Source organism: Cololabis saira, chromosome 10 (assembly GCF_033807715.1).
Source record: "Cololabis saira isolate AMF1-May2022 chromosome 10, fColSai1.1, whole genome shotgun sequence".
Taxonomy (NCBI): domain Eukaryota; kingdom Metazoa; phylum Chordata; class Actinopteri; order Beloniformes; family Belonidae; genus Cololabis; species Cololabis saira.
The window spans coordinates 25,688,844-25,708,402 of NC_084596.1; positions in this window are offsets into that span (position 1 = coordinate 25,688,844).

Consider the following 19,559-nt stretch of genomic DNA (forward strand, 5'->3'; position numbering starts at 1 on the left):
GAAACATTTGTTTCGTGGACATTGATATTCACAAGACATTTGTGGAAGGACATCTTGGCACAGAAAACAGAGATTTCAGAGGAACTCTAAGAGGGGAAAAAAAGAGTTGTTGATGCTCATCAGTCTGGAAATGGCTTCAAAGCCGTCTATATAGAGTTTGGAAACCCATTAATGCACAGCCTGTGTACAAATGGGGGACGTTCAATAGCACCGTTACCATTGTGTTACAACGTCACTTAGCAGTAGACTAAAGTACACTGCAGCTGAACTGAATGGAGGCGGCAATTTATGGAGACGGAAATCAACTTTGCATTTCTAAAAGGGTTTTTGCTATTTAATGTTATTTACTGTTGTGTCACAATAACATTGGCTTTTATTAAATTAAGTTCGTTGTCTACACTAGTCAAACTGTGTAGAAAAAAAAGTGAAAGAAAAATAGACTGTAGAGGAAAAATATACAGTGATAATGATTTTGTTGTGTTTTATTACATGAAATGAGCTGGCTGGAAGAGTGCACTCCTGGCAACAGACTCAATCCTCTCAAGCAGCTCTTAAAGAGACTCCAAAATAAATTAAAGTAAAGAAAAGAACGGAAGAAAGAAAGAAACACCATTAATGTCTATTTGTGTGCATTCACAAAACAGCAACATAAAAAGCTGTGGTTTTAGACTCTTACGGAGGGTCTAAGTGCTACAACGTAGAAGCTACAACGCCTTAAGCTGCACCATTTTTAGCAGAGCATAAACAATATAAGTTATTAGAAATGTTTTCAGTCCTCACAGTGTATAAGAGAAGCTTTTACTTGGATAGACAGCAAAGAGATGAAGAGCTGAGTGGCGGGGAGGAGCAGCAGTCAAGGCCCGTGCCAGCTGCTCTGTTCTCACGTGGGATGGCAGTAATTAATCTGGACACATTGCTGCTGGGTGGCATCAGCAATGACGTCTGTACGTGTGTGTGTGCGTGTGTGCGCGCGAGTGTGTATACAGTATATACATGTACTGTATTTACTTTTTATCTGTGATGGCACATCACCACCCCTTAACCGTATGCTGTCCTTAAGGTTTCTGTTGCATTATTTGTGCAGTGCAGCACACTGTCATCTGTCATACACACAAGTATGCACACACACACACACACACACACACACACACACACACACACACACACACACACACACACACACACACACACACACACACATCTAAATTATATATATATATATATATATATATATATATATATATATATATATATATATATATATATATATATATATATATATATATATATATATATATATTTATGTGTGCACACAGAATGTAAAGATGTCAATAATGAAATTAAGGACTTAATGTTCCTGAACTTTATTGAACTTTATTTATAGATGTCATTGTTTTCAGTAAGATTTGTCGCCCCTTTTTTAACAATTCATTATATTGTCTAAAAAAAAAACTAAAAAAAAACACCTCACTGAGTTGGCAGTACAATTTTGACTTTCTATGGTAGTTATGAATGAATGAATGAATGAATGAAAAACTTTATTTCGAACATGCTAAAAAAAAATTATATATATATATATATATATATATATATATATATATATATATATATATATATATATATATATATATATATATATATATTTAAACCAAAAAACAATAGTTAAATAATAATCATGATAAATACAGTATAATACAAATCATAACAATCATAAACAAAAACATGCCTCACTGGCATGTTTTTTTTGTTTTTTTTTAGTTATGATTAAATGATCATTTTCTGTTATTTTACGGACAGCTATTTTTTCATTTTACCACTTAATATGAATGATTGGTGTTTCAAGACCACCTGCTAAAATTTTCATGCTTAGTCCAGGCAGTTACTTAGATTCTGCAGCTGCTTTCAATGAACTGGAAATTCAAACGGAATCTCTCACCTGCAGCTCTTTAGGGAATTACTTTCACTGAAGGTATGATTATGAGGATTATCTACGATTATGTTCTGCCACTATTGATCATTTCTGTGAACTCACTCTTGGTGTCTATCATGGATATATCTGGGAGTCTGTTGCAACATGTATGAGCTCCACTTCTGTGGATTTTTAAGCTATTTCCTGAGAATCACCACCTCCAAATCTGAGACCATTCATTTTTCAGATGGAATGCCCTTTCCAGGATCTGGAGTGTGGTGGAGCTTCAAGTCGAGGAGTTTAAGTATCTCTTGTTCATGAATGAGGAAAGAATGAAGTGGGAGATGGACATGCAGATCAGTGCAGCATCTGCGGTAGTGTGGTTTGTTGTGGTGAAGAAAGAGCTGAGCCAAAAGGCAAGCCACTGTTTACCAGTTGAGCTACGTTCCTACGCTCACCTCAACTGTAGGTAGTGACTGACACATCAAGACTGAGAATACAAGCAACTGAAATTGGTTTCGTCCACTGGGTTGCTGGACTCTGCTTTGGAGATGGGCTGATAAGTTTAGTCATCCAGAAGGGATTTAGATAGAGCCACTGCTCCTCCACATCAAGAGTCAGCTGAAGTGGTTTGGGGATCTGGTTAGGATGCCACGCTTCCCTGAGGATGTTCTTCAGCAATGTCCAACCAGTAGAAATTATATTTCTCAGCAGGACACGCAATGCTTTGATGCCCTGCCAGAGGAACCGCTTCCCCTGTAACCCTAACTCAGAAAAAGGAAAGTTAATGGATGGTCTGATAGAACAATACAGAAAGTAAATGAGTGACACAGCACATAGTCAGATTAATTACTTTTTCTAATGAATTAATCTAATTTATAATTGGATTAAAAATACAAAAAAGCAAGAGAGAGAAATATGCAAAGGTTTGGGTCAGTACCCGAAGATTGCAGAAACCATTTTCCCCTGAAAATGCTCCTGTCAGGTATATAGTATGTTTGCTATAGTCAGAGCCCTTGGGCGGGGATAGCATAGTGAAACATTTCTTCCAGTAAAGCATATGTATCTCTCTATCTCTGTATGTCTCCAGCTCTCTATCTATCTATCCATCTATCCATCTGTCTATCTATCTAGAACCTGCAATCATCACCTCAGGCATTTTCTGGGTGGGGATTGAATCTGTGTGAACACTTGATGGTTTGATGCAATCTGTTGGGTTCCTTAGCACTAAACACATTTACCTTTTAAGTATAATTGCTTGAGATTAGTTGCTGTAAAGTCTTGGTTTTTAGTAGCTTTTTTCCTCCAATAGAGCAATCAGCAGCGAGAGAGCCAACATTTAGTAAAGAACTACCCCAGTAAGATGCCCTTATCTGAATATTTTGTGGACTGGAATGGAAACTCCCTCTAATATAAAAGCATCTGGTCCAAACATGGACCTCTTTGCTTTTTCAGGGCTACACATTACATGACACCTTGTTGATAAATATTAAAAAGAGTAATCAGTAAAAGCAATATCTCCTTGCAGTTTCCTGGTGATATGGTTGTTCTGGCAGGAGGAATGGATATATTTACATTGACGGATGTATTGATAGAGGCATTGAACCAAATGGATCAGTAGGGACATATAATGGCATATGACATATTTGGCTACTTACCGTATCAGGGTGGATTTATAAAAAATCCAATCACTTGCAACCAAATTCAAAACTGAGTATTTAAATAGGAAAATGTGAGAGCTTGGTCACCCAATTATTTTGGCGATTTCCCACAGGGTTAAGGTTAGGCATGAATGGCTTGTCAATCATAAGCAAATGGCTCCAAGAAAAACACTTAAGCTCAAAATTCATACTTATTTGCCTAGTTTTAAATGTCAGGTCTGACTATTAATGTGGCCAGTAAGCTTCAGCACAGAAAATCCAGAGTTCATACGAGTAGTCCTGCAGAGACGTTGTAGCTGGAACACAGAGCCTTGTCACTACAGTAAATAATGAAGAAAAAAAACTCCAAAATATATGAAAACGGAATGAAACAAATGTACTCTAAACACAAAGACAACTTTACAAATACAGTACAACATACAAGAAAGTGAAGATTGATAATATAATGGAGATTTAAAAAAAATGAAGATATGTAAGGGAATGGGAGGAAGCTGAAGGGGAGGAGGGAATGTGCATGTGTAATGGTTTTCGGTGGTCAACCTTGTGTTGCCTGATGAAGGACAAACTATTGACAGAGGCAGCGCTGTGGCACTGTGCCTGCAGGCAGGTAGAAAAGGGAACACACAGACACAAACACAGGCCTTTCACCCTCTCACTCTCTCTCTCTCTCTTACACACACAGACACACACTCACACACACAGCTTTAATTAAGTTTACAGATGTCAAAGCTTTGGTCACAAAAGCAAATCCCTGTCCTCCCTCCTGTCACTCCTCTGTCCATCTATCCTTGTATCCATCCCTTTTTCCCACCCCTTCCCAGCCACGAGAGCAGCGCTGAGTGGTGTGACAATTAAACTCATGTCGTGTCAAACTGTAACACATGCCCTCTATTTCCCTCCATCTCTATTTACCACACACAAGCAGAAATGCACTCTGTCATCAACACATGCTCAGACACATGTGATTTCAGACAGCTATTGATCTGCGATGTGGCTGATTGGACAGTAATGAACTTCCTGTAGAACAAACAGCAGCTGGCAGACAGATGATTTTTGTTATTCTGTTTAAATACTTTTTTGTCGTTTAGTCGTTTAAATCGTTTTTTTATGGACACAGAAAATGACCCATATGTTTTTAATGACTATAACATAGACAGATTCAAAACTTTTGCATAGATTATAGCCATTACTAAACTTTGCATTTGACTGTGGAGCAGCTTAACAATTGAAACCAAATCTTTTATCTGACTCTGCAGACCAGTTGTCATTAAACGCCAAAATATGGAACACAGTATCTTTGGCAGTATTGAAATATTAATCTTCCATTTTTATAAAATTTAGAATTGTTTAATAGTTATTGTTGTTGTCAAACAACTGAACATTTTTACATTAAAGCTTAAAAGTAGTAAACGGTTTTGTTACCGGTAAATGACCTGTTTCTACATATAATTTACGTTGAACTATTAACAATGAGTAAACTGGACGTAAATTATGGAAAAGCAACAAATGTAAATTGTGTCTTTACTCTGCATTCTTCCCTGATTATTTTCCTATCATATTTGATCTGGATTTTGAGAATTTTGGCAGCAATAAATGGTTATGTTTGCTGTTAACTCTACATTTTTAACGTTTACATCTAAGCGTATACTGGATATGAAAACGTGTTTATCATAGATAACTAAAATAGCAAAGCTGGAATTAGTGGGTTTTTCTTGATATAAAAATTACTTTGAATTGTTCATTGTTGTTATATAAATAAGAGTGAACAGTTCTGAATTTAAATCAAGCAGAGTCGTAGTTCATGAAAGCTTTTTATTAAATTTAGACTTTACATAATTTTACATCATTACATCATTTTTAAATGGCGCTAAACTAATTTGGATCTCAAAACATTTCCTGCAATAAGAATCACGTTTTGCTCAGTGTTGGTTATTGCATATTGATAACTACAAAACAATACAAGCAGCTAAAGAAATGATCTCTGTCTTGAAGTCATCCCCTCTGGTTCTTGTTTCTTGCCGTTTAGAATCTTTCAACATGATCGTAGCAGGTTGTTATCGGGGCTCTGCCCTCCTGAACTGGCATGGCCTCTAATTTCATGCTACTATATTGTGCATTTATATGTCTTTGCAGCGGGTCTTCATCGACCAACAGCTTTATTATCACTGTAAGACACATCAGAGACGAGAACCATTGGTGTTTTGTTATTAGTTTGAGGCCACACATTTGAGAAATGGAGGATCATAGTTGAAAACTAATGCAAGGCAGGCAACATCATCCAATTTATCTCGTCAAAGAACCCAAGTGAAGCAGAGATCGGCGAAGCAGGAAAATCAAGATTAAATCGTTGGTAAGACTTTGTCCAGATGAAAATTGCTGATGATGAATGAAAATTTTCAGTCGTATTAAAGTTTTTTTTTTCTTTTTCTTTTTCTTTTTCTTTTCCCATCAATATCATCAAAATGTTGCCAGCTGATGTAGAATAATGATGGCGTCAGTTCAATGACAGATGAATTGTGAATCAAAACCTAAAATCTGAGAATCAAAACCCTGAATCTGGAAAAAAAAAATAAAAATCTCCAATTGGAAGCGCAATCATCTTTCTCAGTTACACTTTTCTTTACTTTTCTACTTCTTTTTGCGGCTGCAAGTCTGAAACGAGCGTCAAATCAGCGCCACGTCAATCTACAGCAGGGAGGCGGGACATTGCTGAGATCTCGTAGCATGTTGGCCACTGAATGCCTCAGCTCCTTATACAGTAAAGGTATGGAGGTAAATTGTCAATAACAACTTTATCAATGACATCAACAACTTAACAACTTACTTCCACTTGCTGATTCTCCAGGACTGCAAAAAGCAAGATTCTGTTGCTCTGACATTGACGTTGACAACATTAATTAGTATTATGTCCATGATCTCCACCATTTTTGCTCTTGGGCTGCTTAATTCTGCAGCTGCAGGTGATACATTTCCCCATACATTTCTGGATTTTTTTTTTTTTTTCATTTTGTCTCTCATAGTTGAAATATACCTGTGATGAAAATTACAGGCCTCCCTTATCTTTTTAGGTGGGAGAACTTGCACAACTGGTGTCTGACTAAATACCTTTTTGCCCCACTGTATATGTGATGCTATAGGAGAGAAGTAGTACAAAATAAAGGGTAAAGATTCTAAAATCTCTCACTATCTTCTCATAATTAGTCTAAGAATAAGTTTTGGAATGCCTCGGGCTGAACAAGACTGAATGCATACTCTGTACTCAGTCACACCAGTTGTATGATGATGGATTTTATATGTGAATGCAGTACACAACAACCCAGCCACTTATGAGGATGACCTGCAGGGGTGAAGGGATCATTAGACTCTATAAAAGAGACCAAAGGATCATGACACAAAATGGTATGGACTGACCTTGCCTCAACTCATTTAACTGTAGAAAGGAGTACTTGTGTTATTCTTCTCTCCCCTGTTTCACTATTAAGGTAATGGAGCTGCTAGAGCAGAGTCTAACTGTGCATGTGACAGAGATGCAGAAAGAGGTGGGTGCCCTACATGCCCTGCCAGCTCTTCTGAATGTAAAAAGGAGCACATCAATCTTTGTGTTCAGGTCTAAAAACATTGGCACTACACTAGTTGTATCTATTAGTTTGTGTGTGTGTGTGTGTGTGTGTGTGTGTGTGTGTGTGTGTGTGTGTGTGTGTGTGTGTGTGTGTGTGTGTGTGTGTGTGTGTGTGTGTGTGTGTGTGTGTGTGTGTGTGTGTGTGTGTGTGTGTGTGTGTGTGCATGTGTGCACATCTGTGTGTGTGCGCAAATGACTGTGTCTTGAAGAAAGGCTCTGAAAGGAGAAGAAAAGGGAATTCAGAATGTTCCATTAAAAGTTATGTGTTTAACAATTATTATATGCATTTAAAAGCTGAAAATTATGTTTTATTAAACATAATTTGTGTTTTATTAAAACATAAATTATCTTGCATTTGAGTGGAGGTCAGAAGTCCACAATACAGAGACGTTTTTACTGACTTCTGACATTAGCGCGTTCGAGTGAGAATGGATGTCCGCAGGAAGGTCGTGTTTGCTTTGCTTCCCTTTGAACAGCAGGAGAATGTACTTATGACCTATTTAGCGTACCACAGCGCCATAACTGAGGAGAAACAGCATAGAGCTGAGAAAGATCTGCTCATTGTTCCAAATTATGAACGATAAAGCCACGCCTTAACTTGGTCTTTTTTTTTTTTTTTTATAAACGTAATAATATATTCCGTGACACATCAGAGTAGGAGTTTAAACCAAATCAACTCCTAATGATGGAAAGTTATAAGTAGGGCTATTTCAATGCGTTACCCTCATAATAGCCAACTGTGATCCCTGTACAGCTCTGTTTTCATTATGGAAATGAGGTTCTCCAGACTTTGCAAAACTTGGGCTTTGCTCTTAAAATGCAGAGGATTAATGAGAGGAAGATAAAACTGTTTTAATCTGGTAAAGAACAAAGTTCAAATGTGCTGCCATAGATGCTAGAGGGTTACACTGGAGCTCAGAGGATCAGATTTATGCATGGTGGAATGACGGGCCAAGTTAATGATCTCACACAACGGTTGTTGGGGTACAAATGCACGGTTTTAATGAGTTACACACTGTGGATTAACTGTGTGTCGAGCCGAAACCACACCTCAGAGGCCACATGGATGCACTCCTTTTCAGGGAAAAAAAACAAATGAGCAGTTGATTGATTTTGTTCAGCCCCATGGTAATAGAGTTAAGGTTTTCTGCCAACATCCACCTCAATTTAGACCTAGTTGTTTTAGAAGCTCACAGGAGAGACACCAGGGTCGAACACATGGAGCGCTGCTAAAGTTTAAAGTAAAATTCCCTTTCCTGCTGGCATCGACTCTCTGAGGACAGGTTGGCTGCATGAAGGGAGGACACGGCCACTATATGAATGTTCCTTACACACTTTAAAGATGCTGGTAACTAAAGCCACAGCTGCAAGGAGACCAAAATATCAGCATCATGCATTTGTGATTTCACTAAGTAACACATGTGTGACATGTTGTGATCTGACAAACTCATTTACTTCTGTTTTACTCATATGTTAAAGATAATAAAATGCAATGAAGGTTACGGCATGATCTTTCATCCATCATTTGCTTACTCTCTGACACCTGCTTCACATTTTCTGCAGGAAAGTCTATGATATTTCACCCGTTGACTGACGTGCTACAGTTAATTCTTAGCCCAAGGCAGCATCTTAACATAAATTTGAAATATTCCTGCTGGCTCCACGAAAGCCCAAGAGGGTTTAAGATATGGAAAGTGAGAAAGACTTTGTCTCCTAACTTGACTTCAACAGAAAAGCGAAAGTTTTATTAATTTTAGTTGTCTGCTATCCCGAAATTGATGACAACATATTCCCAATTCAATGTTTAAGTAAACAAAACAAAACAAACAGTAGCTTCAACTTGTGGTGGACCATTCACTCCATTCACTCTACCTCCAAATAACACACATGGTCTAAAATTAAACCAACAAATAGAAAACGGGTCTTGTATCACATCTGTCTATCCTCTGGTGAAAGTGCAGAGAAAACAAACACGGCTGACATAGTATACAATTTGTAGCAACGAGCACACTCATGCACACAGATTAATTATAAACAGTGTACATACACACATAGTGAGAAACCTATTCAACCTCCAGCAGCACCATCAACATCACTTACACACACACACACAGGGTTTCACAGGGGGCGTTAGAAGCTTAGAGAGGGATTTACCTTGAGGATTTATCATAAGAGCCCTATAAAGAGAGAGAGAGAGAGAGAGAGAGAGAGAGAGAGAGAGAGAGAGAGAGAGAGAGAGAGAGAGAGAGAGAAACTGTGAGCAGCACTGGGCTCCAGGCTCAATACTGTTCAACGTGAGATGAGAACTAAGTTTTAATATCAAACATTGGTGCACCCCTCAATCACTTCTTCTCAGTGTTTACTCCTCGTCCCCTTCTACTCTCCTGGTTGCATTTTTTCCGCAAGGATGTTCAAAAATAACGTCAGCCAGGGAAACTAGCAGCTGATCTCCCACCAGTGATTATTTTTTTCATACTCTGGGCGCAGGCCTGTTCTGCTGCACGTTCTGGGTTAATGCAGAAGTCTTATTTGCACAGCAAACTTAGATGCTTAGCTGCTGGACAAATTAATAGAAAATGTTACGTGACTATATGAGCACTCCTCAATCAGTGTGGCGGATCAAACTACAGTAATGTAATGTATGTTCTCGTATGATAGCAGAAAACTGGCAAGCAAAGGGCAGGAAAAACAGTATCAGTGAAGCGAGTCATATCTGATTAACTGCAAGACAATGTAGATTTAACATTGCTTTTTCTATAAGCATAGCTTATTCGTTATTTTACAACAGTGAATACAACAAAAGAAGGCTGCTATGGACGATAGCTATGGAAATCTCTGGTGATGAATTGTTTAACAAAGATACAGGAAACATTTTTCTTATGACTGTTATCTGAAGGTTATATTTATTTAGGTCTACTGCATAGCTGATTGCCACCTCCTGCTGAATCCTCCAGAAGGCTTTTTGTTGTTGTTGTTTTGATTTTTCTCTGAGAAATATGGTTTTAACTTGGCCTTGAAGACTGAAAGTATTTTAAAAAAAACTTTGAAATATGCATCATTTAGTCTTTTCTTAGAAAACCAATAAAAATCTGAGACTAGTAATTTAGGTAAATGGAATATAATATGAGGGTACTGAGTGTCTTGCCCAACGATGCTTATATATCAGAGAACCAAAATGCTTTCAAAACTTTCCAGGTGAAAGACAACCTACTCTACTCACTGAGGCAAGGCTGGCCCAACAAATAAATACATAAATTAAAACTTGTCCATCAGTTCATGTTGACCAAGGCTTGTTTTTTCTTTTTCGTTAATCATTCAAAACTCTATAAAGACTGTTTTGCCTTTAGCTTGATCGCCTTTGGTCATCAGTTTATTTCCTACTCAATCAGCTACGAGCATTTATATATATTTGAAAGTGCTGAACTTGTGTCTTTTTCTTTTTTTTTTTGCCATTTAGAAGAAACAACTCTTACATGTGCAAAGGTACACTGTTTTTAAACACTACAGCTTGTTTGTATATCTTCAAATTGTTTTTCTTCATAGCTTATGATCGGCTATGTGCCTGATGAAAGTAAAATCAAGATGTGAAATATTTTGCATAATGTTTCTCAAATAGCTGTGAAGGCTCCAGTTGTGGAGGCTCCATCACATCTGCACGCATTCATTAGCTTCTCTTTGTCATAGCGGCCATGTGAGGTGCTGATCATTACACATTTCAAGGTCAGAATTTTACATTGTGTTACATCATTCATCAATTATAGTCCTTCATTCATAAATATTTTAAAGGGACATACAAATTAAACATTTACATATTACAATCTTAAGAGCTGAAGGAGCAACCTTCAGAAATTCAGCAGCCTGATTTTCATCTATTTATCCACAAACAAGACTCTGAATTCAAATCCAGGTGAGCAGCTTTGTGCTAAGCCTTTGGCAAAGCTACAAGCTAAATGCTAACGTGCTCACACTTACAAAACTGGCTCCTTCTAAAAGGCTGACAGAAGGCATCTGGGCTTTATTTTATTGATTTTTGTTGTTGTTGTTAGTCTTTGAAGACTTCTTACCTTTTGAAGGGCTTCTTCAGTTTCAACTGCAAGGTGTGAAGTTTTAGGCTTAGTGTGCATTCATCCTTGACCTCGGCAAAACTTGATTATTTTGACGAGTGTGAGTGCATGGGTGCAGATCCCGGGGGGAACGGGGGACGGGGGGACATGTCCCCCCCAATTTCTGAAAAACATGAATTGTCCCCCCCAATATAAATACCCTAAATTATTCAAAATTGAACAAATGTATTTTCAGACTTAAAGGTTCAATATGTAGAATTATTATTATTATTATTATTAAAAATATATTTCTAAAAAAATAAAACATCCACGGTGCGTTTTGAGGTGTACAGAATGAAAGCAATGGATCCTTTTTTTTTTTTAGAACTGTTTACCACCATAACTGTGTTAAAACATGATCGGTTAGTTTAAACAACTTGTTTAGGGCTTCATATTTCATCCATATATCAATTGATCGTGATTATGATTTACGAATATAACAGTTAAGTAAGCAGTGACACACACTGTTGGCTGTTTAGGACAAATAAACAAGAAAGGTAAGCACAATAAATGATTCCCTGTGCAGTATTTTTTGGCGAGCCTTTACCAATTCATGGCATGGTATGAGTTGCATATTGGCAAAAAATTAAAAATTAAAATCACGTTGGTGTCCCCCCCCAATCCTGACATCGGATCTGCACCCCTGTGTGAGTGCTTTGTTCTGTGCTCAACCACGACACAATATCTGTTAACTGGCATGGCTGGCCGAGGTGTAATTAGGCATGGTACAGCCTGTAGGTCTGGAAGTTACTCATCATAATCATTTAACTACACATCCATGTATTCCAAATATTGAAAAAATGGATGGGCTCTATCTGAAAACTAAAAGCTAAAAAAGAAAAAAAAAAAGCCAGTGTCAGTAGCACTTCCATTATATTTTCTGTTCTCTGTTGCGCTGATTCTGTGAGACCACGTGCACTTCGAGTAAACAAATGGACATTTACTGTTATGATGTGTAGAGGAAGCGCTCTTGCTCAAGAATGACTGAGATGAGAAAAATGTGAGCGTGGGCTAGAGGTGATTCGTACCAGGGCGTTTCACAGTACAACTTTGGTCGTGTGAGTTCGGCCCTGGTTTATAATCATTTCAACACTGATGTGGAGCAATGCATGCTTCTTAAAAGCCATTGCTTATGTCCTTCCTTCTTGGCGTTGGGTAAAGAGACACATAAAAGCTCAGCTCAATCTGCTTTTATATATTGGTGCGTACGATTACCAGCACCTGGCTGCAACAAACTGCTTAAATCACACGGAAGTAGGAAGAGGATAGTATTCCTACATGATGGTTCCTTTTTTCTGCTTGACTTTGGCTAAATAAATAATAGCGCGCAATGGAAAAATAGTTATTTGTTACTGTTCTCTGTGGTTGCATATGTCAAATATTAAGATCCACTAACAAAACATGACTTGTATTATTAATTCAAAGAAGCATTGAATTAAAAGCAGGGCTACATACTTGCTGTTTCCGATCATAGGTCTCAACTGAGCAATTTCTTCTTCTTGATTTGCGTGCTGGTTGACAGCAACTGTGCTTAAATGTTCACTGTCAGCTGACACGGAAAGGTGCAGGAATGCCAGGGGCAGATACTTGGGCTATGGACAGTTTTTGGTCTGTGTTGGAAAGAGTCATGGGACCGTTAATATTTCATGTCTGGTAATTAATTTCGCTGGGGTTTTGGGTAGATTGAAAGGTGTTTAATGTTGAAAATATGTTTGGATATGTCAGTGTGATCAGTGAGCATTATTTTAATTGGGTTATTAAAGCTACTGTTGCAAAAGGTCCTGTCAAAACTAATTACTCTTCATGGACCTCTCTGGTTTTGTAATGCCCGCAATAGTGAATTTAACTCTTTTTAAAGTACAGAAGTGTGTGATGCTCAGCAAGGTTCAGTCAAAATGATATTTCTATGGCCTTATCTTTCTTGATAACTTTGACACAGTACATTATTTTGTATTAACAAAATACAATTCTGCATTCAGTATATTTTCTCACTGCATTCTACAGTGAGTAAACTTGCATGAAATACGAGAACTACTGCTTTTTATTTTTACTTTATTTTTATTTTTATTTTGCATTTAAGACTACAACTTGCTCTCATTGGAGTTTTTAGGACAGTGGAAGAATAGACGTACACTCTCCGGCCTCATTATTAACTCCACCTTGCTAGTACCGGGTTGGACTCCCTTTTTCCTTCAGAACTGCCTTAACCCTTCGTGGCATAGATTCAACAAGGTACTGGAAACATTCCTCAGAGAGTTTGATCCATATTGACACGATAGCATCACGGAGTTGCTGGAGATTTCTTGGCTGCACATCCATGATGTGAGTCTCCCGTTCCACCACATCCCAAGGTGCTCTATTGGATTGAGATCTGGTGACTGTGGAGGCTATTTGAGTAGTGAACTCATTGTCATGTTCAGGAAACCAGTTTGAGATGATTTGCGTTTTAGGACATGGCGCGTTATCCTGCTGGAAGTCGCCATCAATCTTCTCTTGTCGAATTTCGGTGAGCCTGCGCAAATTGTAGCCACAGTTTCCTGTTCTTAGCTGACAGGAGTGGCACTTCTGTTGTGTGGTCTTCTGCTGCTGAGGCCCATCCGCCTCAAAGTTCGACATGTTGCGCGTGATGCTCTTCTTCATACCTCAGTTGTAACAAGTGGTTATTTGAGTTACTGTTGCCTTTCTATCAGCTCGAACCAGTCTGGCCATTCTCCTCTGACCTCTGGCATCAACAAGGCATTTGCGACCACAGAACTGCCACTCACTGTAAAGTTTATCTTTTTCGGATCATTCTCTGTAAACCCTAGAGATGGTTGTGTGTGAAAATCCCAGTAGATCGTCAGTTTCTGAAATACTCAGACCACCCCATCCGCACCAACAACCTTGCCACATTCAAAGTGACTTAAATCACCTTTCTTCCCCATTCTGATGCTCCATTTGAACTGCAGCATGCTTAAATGCATTGAGTTGCTGCCATGTGATTGGCTGATTAGAGATTTCGTTAGCGAGTAGTTGGACAGGTGTAGCTAATAAAGTGGCCAGTGAGTGTAAATTGGAAAAGTTGTGTTCTGCCAAAAATGCAACAGTAGGCCAGGGATGACCACTTTAGAGTTTTTCTAAAATACCATTACACGCACCATATATGCTTTTATATGACTTGTAATGGACTTCACTGAGGAGGATGTGCACTTCGTCCTTGGTTTAATGGTGTGGTAAGATGACGGAGCTGAAGCTACAGAGGCTGATGCATCATGTTTTCCTCTTCCTCTCCACTCAGCGAGACCACAGTATCTATTGTGGGTTCATTGCAAGGAAATAACCCATGAACGTGCAAAAGTGTTTTTGATTTGTGCAAGCATTCCTACCACTATGTATAAGGAGGTGACTGGTGTCAAGCAGGTGTGGAAATGAATTATTCCAGCAGCATTTATTGCCAAGTGTGTTTTTATTACGTTATTTTTTCTCATTACCCAAAATGCTTTTTCCGCAATGAAACTACTGAGCTCCCAAACAGACAAAACCCAAAGTTAGTAATTGTTCAGAGCAAGTCCATGCCCTCAGTCCAAATATTGTTGACCTCTCTAATGAGAACAATGATAGAGAATAGCAGGAATTCTTGGGGAATGACGATGGCAGTTGAATGTTTATGATCTTTTTGGAGGTTGGCATGCACAGTATGTATTTGGACATCTGCAATGAGATGGAAAGATAGTCCTGCCACTTCCAGCATTCTTATCTGCACTCAGAAGTGCTATTTACCCTGTCAGCCCTTTATTTAAAAGCAAGTTATGTTTTATACATATTCATGATTCCCATGGTGTATCCTGAGAGAGGGCTCTGAATTACTAACTCATCTGCAGCCAGTATGGTCACACAAACACGTACAAAGAGAAGGAGAGCCTCAGACTGAATGAAATGTGCCCCAATCCAAAGGAATGCCACAAAAAATGTCTTTATTTCTTTTATGTTTTTAATCAAATCCTATTACTTTATGTGGGGATGGTAAAGCAGATGCATGGACGACGGGATGAGATGCATGAGCTGGGGAATAATGTCTAGAAAAAAGTAATGTAATGGAAAGGAGACAGCGGGACATCAGCAAATCAGGTAAAGGAAAAGATATAAAGACAGCTGAACAGTGAATGATAACTAGGAATTATACAAAGAGACAATTATGCTCTGGAACAGCACAGGATGAAACAGACAGGGAAAAACTGTGGGAGACAGGTGGAGGTTTTGTTTGAGATTGGAGTGAGGGTGTACACATGGCAGAGAATACATAAATCATCCTCTAGGATTGCTTGAGCTCTTTTTTCTTGCAGGGGGTAGCCTATTAAAATGCACATATTGCACATCTAGTTGTGACACTGATGCAAATTAATGCAATCTGATTACACATCCCTAGTATGTAACATTTCCTATGTGGTTAGGAGTCTGGTACATCTTAGTTTTGTATGTACAGAGTCTGAAATGAGAACGATTCAGAGCTGATACCACTTTTGTAATCTGTCTGTCATACTCAGGGCCTGTTTGAATCACATTAAGTGGGGGCAAAGGAGCAAATGCAGCAATCTCAGCCTACATTAAACAGAAGAGGGAAGGACTGACTAAAACCAAGAAGCTGTACACTGAATTTCACTTATACAAGCGCTACAGTCTTTGATGTAAATTACTAAAGATTCTGCAAGACGCTGATAAAGTTATGTAACTGGGACTGTAACTGGTATGGTAACCACATACAGCACATACTTGAAGGGGGAGTGAAATAGCCAATCACTCATTCATATTGCAAAAACACATGACCCACGGTGCAGCATATAGTGGGATATCTATATTTTCTCTGGCTGAGTAACATTCCCAAACACGCTTGTGGACACAGTTGTGACAGTGTTTGAGTGATCCAGATTGACTTCATGCGTTCTTCATACATCGCTGCGATATACATACATATATATATATACATACATATATATATATACATACATATATATATATACATACATATACATATATATATATATATATATATTATATATATAATTTATATGCAATTATTCCAGTTGTAAATTCATTGTTCAATTCAATAATGTATAAGTTATGAGGCAAATGACTTTTTGCGCTCTCTCTTTGTGTCTCTAATGGCTGAATTGCATTTGTATGCATGCTACTGATTGCTTAATGTTTTCATATTATGAATAAAATGATTCTTCCAGCAGCTCTAATGCGGTGCTATCTCCACTGGTATATTTCCCTATCTGTTGGAGCCTGGGGATTGTGTCCCTGCTGAGGTGAGCAACAGGCAGAGGAATGCTAAACGTATGCAATAGGCTGTAGCTCCCGTATGTTGATATTATCTGCCAGATATCGTTAGTTTTACACGGAAAACCTTGTGCTAAAGAACATTAAATGTGCAGCCATCTGTGTCAATTTTCAACAATATGCATGGTGCCATACAGTGAAGCTTATACCAGTCCTGTTGTATTTAATGTTTTAATGACAGATGGATACACAAATAATTCTGATAGGATGTAAAATTTGTAATAATTTATGGCTAGCCATACTTTTTGTCATTATGTCAGTTTTCATTGAGTGTGTTGTTTCCATTTTCAATGTTCACGGCTGTCCGCTGAGTTTATGCACATATTCTATGCATTGTTGCTGTACACAGAGTTGAAAAATTGACGCAAATGCCACTTTTTGTGGTATTGGTACTGTGTGCAGATGTGAATGGATTAGGGTGTATTTTATGCTTACCTCAGACTAAACTCTAATGTATCCACAAAATCAGGGAGAAAAGTTGCTCAAATGTTTGGCATGCTACTCAAGTCCCTTATTCTTTTTCTCTGGGTTTGGCAATGCCACGCCGTCTGTGACAGGGAGAGGGCAAACTCGTATGTGCCACTCAACCCAGCATGATGGCAGAATATGAATGATTGCGCTCTTCATGGAGGTAATTCTGCACAGAGGGGGAGAGGATTTGGATAAATACAAATGCTTTGTAAGTAAACAGGATACCAGTCAAAGACATAATACTGTGAACAATCTCACCATCATGTATCGACAGGAGAGTACAGTGAGAATAAATGTAAAGTGCTTAAACTTGAGCTTGTTTTTAACAAACAAAATATTTGTTGGCACTACTGTACATTTAGGTTGGGCATGTTTAAGTATTCACATGTATCTGACAGTAAATAGGAGCCAATTTATGTTTTATACCAGCTACTTAAAGGACTGTTATAAATTAAATGATGCTTAAAGTCATTATGAACGTTCATACATTGTTATGATGTAACTTATAGCACAAAATCTTACTGGAAAAGAAAAAAAATCAGTGCAAGAATTTCTACTTTGAAATGTAATTTACATTTTCCAGTTAATTTGGTCATTTTAATTTATCTTATAACAATCTAACTGGGGTAAAGTTTATAACCAGAATTGAATATTTTTTTCAGGGTGTCAAACAATTAATGAAAGAGACAAAAAAAATCCTGTTGGCTACTGAATATTAAAACAGACTGCAAATTACAAAAAAGGGGGACAGTCAGAAGGCCAGATGGATTTCAATAAACCAGCAAGCCATCTGAGATCTGATTTATGAGAAAATGTCATCGGGTCCTGGTGGATGCCCATTTGTCTGGGTTATGCCATTTGGTAGGCATTTAAGTTCTTGTGTTGGAAAGCTGAGCAAAACATTTGGGAAGTTGCTCTGGTTTCCTGTGGATCTGCGTCGCTCTTTGTAATTTCATTTTTTTTTTTTCCATTTCTATTTCCTGATGTTCCTGGCTTGTATTGTGGATGAAATGAGCGGAAATACAGGGCATCTGCACTATCATATCCTACTGTGTGAGTCCTGCTGCCAAATAATTATCATCATCGCATCGATAGTGTCAGCATGCCAAAATAGCTATTTTCTCCATTACACACTCTTCATCTCAATTCTGCCTCAAAGCAGGGATCAAGTCTTCTGATGATATTTAGCTGAATCTCAGAGATAGGAAAAAAGAAAGAGATGCAGGCAGAGAGAGATGGTTTATCATCAACTCACACAGAGCAAGGAGGCATAAAAGAAGAGAGAATATACATGGTAAATGACAGAGTGAACAGATTTTGCCAGACTCAGCAGCTCACTCTGACAAGGGCATCTGACTTACGCCATTGCTCTGTGAGGCTTGAAATATCTGTAAAACCATGTAGTGGGAGAGAAGGCAGAGGTCTCCCAGAAGAACTGGTTCCCGGGGAAGATGATAAGAAGGAAAGAGTACGAGAAAGGACGAAGCACGGCTCGGTTTCGCTCTGCAGGTCAGCTCAGGTCCTGCAGTATCAGTAACAGTTACCATAGTAATTGTCAGGACCGACTGCGGGTTTGGCCTCCGAATTGAGCCAATATTTGTGGCCCAACGGCGACATCTAGCGGTTACGATGTGAATAGCAGGTGACAGTGTAAAACAGGGAATTCAACCAAATTAAGCATTAAGATGGTTCCTTTACTTAATTGTACAGTTGTTGGGAAATAGAGATCATAACCCGAATCTGTGAAAAAGGTGTCCTTTTTAAATCTAGTCACAATCTAAATAAACAGTGTACCCGGTAATTCAATTTAGCTTTTAGTACAAAATCAAATCACAAATCTGAATTTGAAAATATTTTTGTTCTTCCCATTAAATGTAGTGCTAATCTAAATCAAATGTGTGTTTCTTTTGTGATTAGGGAAATTAAAGTTTATGTAAGTAGCCTAAATGGATATTATATTTAGTAGCATTTTGTATGTGAAAATATATATTTTGGTGAACAAACCAATTCACGCTGTGTCTGTTTTTTCTTTTGAATATCAGACAAATGTTGAAATTATCATTTAAATTGTTCTCTTTAAGCACATATTAGGTTTACCAGTGGACCTGTGTAGCACAAACTGGACCAAAAAGGAGCTTACTTTGCATTTCATTGTAATTATTGGATGCTTATCAAAAGCTAACACAACCTAATGAAAAATGTATCATTAAACATTATTAGATTTAGTCTCTTAAAACTTCAAACATTAAGTGTTTGGCTCACACAGTTTCTCACAAAACTCAAGACGGTGCGACCTTATCCGTTGCATCAGTGCAGTTAAATAAGGTCATAGTAATTTCTTTAGCCCTGCTTCACCAAACACAGAGCAAGCCTAAATGTGGCAGCCATCAGCAGGTGTAATCCACTGTGAAGCTGCCTCCGGCCTGAGCAGCAACAGGCTTTCTACTTTGCTGCGAAAAAAGATAAAGAGGTTTTTT